This window comes from Penaeus vannamei, chromosome 1, assembly GCF_042767895.1.
Source record: "Penaeus vannamei isolate JL-2024 chromosome 1, ASM4276789v1, whole genome shotgun sequence".
NCBI classification, from domain to species: domain Eukaryota; kingdom Metazoa; phylum Arthropoda; class Malacostraca; order Decapoda; family Penaeidae; genus Penaeus; species Penaeus vannamei.
Genome location: NC_091549.1, coordinates 34,439,997 through 34,442,496, shown reverse-complemented (window position 1 = coordinate 34,442,496; position 2,500 = coordinate 34,439,997).

Genomic DNA, 2,500 nt, shown 5'->3' with positions numbered 1-2,500 from the left:
AGGGTAAATTAAGGTTTTAGTTAAGGTTCAGTGAACTTACTAGTTGTTTAGGTCATGGTAAATGTTCAGGTACAGTTGTTTAGTTGACTTAAGACCTGTATTCTGAAACAAAAGTAGTTATAGTTATTGCAATGTGATAGGTTTGGCCATAAAAAGTTGTACAATGTAATTACATATACAATGTATGAAGGATTAATCGTTCAAGGGCAAAATAGTTATCTGTATACGTGAATTAATAACCATAATAAACGAGAAATCAAGAGCTAATTATCACATTAAATTACATCGCGACAACAGCGCTCGTTGAAAAAATATTATTCGGCGATCATATCGTTTCCGCATTGGATTTTCTCTTTACCGATTCTGGCACAGTGCAAGAGACTATCATTCCCCATTAGTTTTCCTTCATTTCATTTGTAAAAACAATAAATACGTTAACTGTCCACTTTCCATTACCAGAGTTAATTCATCACACGAACAGCGAAAAAGTTTTCGTCCGTCCTGAGAAGTAGCGTTTCGTTTTCCATTATGGAGTTCGTGTCGGCCGCCGCTGTTTGTAAGGAGCGAAAGAGTCGATCGGCAGCTAACTCCCTCTTGATATTAATATCCATTATGAGAATTACGCTTTCGGAGTTATTCTGGATGGAACTCGGATCTGGACTGAATTACAGGTTGAGTCGGAATATTTCCAACTTGAGATATAAAGTTTAAATTGCAGGAAGTAGCAGCTGGCGGCTCTACGGAGCGAGAGACTTTCTTCAATTATGGAAATTAAAAAGTTGTTGGCTTAATTCCCTTGCCCGGTTGCTATTAACGGCTAAAGACTTTCTAAAGATTAAACAGATTATTCTTTCTCAGATGGAATTTAACTGGACTTCGCCATTTAGATTCTGTTCGGAAAATTGGTGAGTTGACCGCTTGCAATTCGCTGGCTTTAAACCGCGTCTTGTCCTTCTGGCTCACTGACTTCTTTCCTCTGTATCATCTCGTTCGACACGCGACCGTGAACGTAAATGCCAATCAGCCAGTTTGACTCTGTGCCCCCCCCCTCTCTCTCTCTGTCCGTCCGTCATTGTCTGTCTGTCTGTCTGTCTCTCTCTCTCTCTCTCTCTCTCTCTCTCTCTCTCTCTCTCTCTCTCTCTCTCTCTCTCTCTCTCTCACTCTCTCTCTCTCTCTCTCTCTCTCTCTCTCCGTCTGTCCGTCCGTCCGTCATTCTCTCTCTCTCTCTCTCTCTCTCTCTCTCTCTCTCTCTCTCTCTCTCTCTCTCCGTCTGTCTGTCCGTCCGTCATTCTGTCACTCTCTCTCTCTCTCTTTCCTTCTCTATTTGATCATCATCTAGCAAGAATACTGATCCTGTGTGTGTGTGTATACATATATATGCATATATATATATATATATATATATATATATATATATATATTCATTTATATTTATATATATACATATATGTGAATATATATATATATATATATATATATATATATATATATATACATATATGTGAATATATATATATACATATATATCGTATATACATATATACTTAAATATGTATTTGTATATATACACACACACACACACACACACACACACACACACACACACACACACACACACACACACACACACACACACACACACACACATATATATATATATGGATATATGTACATATGCATATCTCTCTCTCCCAATTCCTTCCCCCTGAATCTCTCCCTCCCACTCCGCCGAACTCTCTCTCTTTCCTTCTTCATCTAATCTTCATGCAGCAAGAATAGTGATACCTTATTTTTCCTGAGAACAGATCAGTTATCATATGTTCAGATATTCACAGTTTGAAGAGGAAACATAAAATAAACATTATATACATTTAGAAAATCAACAGCATAAAAACACTCGTCACTAGAGCCTTTACTCTCTGCAGCAATTTATCCTCTTTCCATGATGAAATGAATTTTCTAAAAAAAAAAAAAAAAAAAAAAAAAACTTTGTAAGCAACGGGTGCCCACTGAATTTTATATATATATATATATATATATATATATATATATATATATATATATATGTATATATATATATATATAATGACAAAGATCAATGGGGTAAACCACACGATGGTTACGTCACCGCATATTAGAACACAAAGGTAAGTCATTTCGCGCTGAATTCCTTCTGTGCGGACCATCTTCCTCGGCCATGAAAAAGCACTCTCACAAACACTCACATTATTTCACCGATACAGATTTCAATGTTCGTCTTCCCACGCCTCCCGCCAAGACCTCATGATCTCGGAATCTCTGTTAATTCGAAAGATGAAATCCGAGCTGAACAACACTTCTACCGCAACCACCTTGTTTACAGAGTAGCTGCTTTTACCCCAGGCTGTCACACATAATGGTTATTTTCTCTTTATCATTAACCATGTCTTCACTATTATATTTTTATTTTGTAGCTTTATTGTTTATTTTACAGTTTTTGTTCTTTTAGTCATTCTTGTGT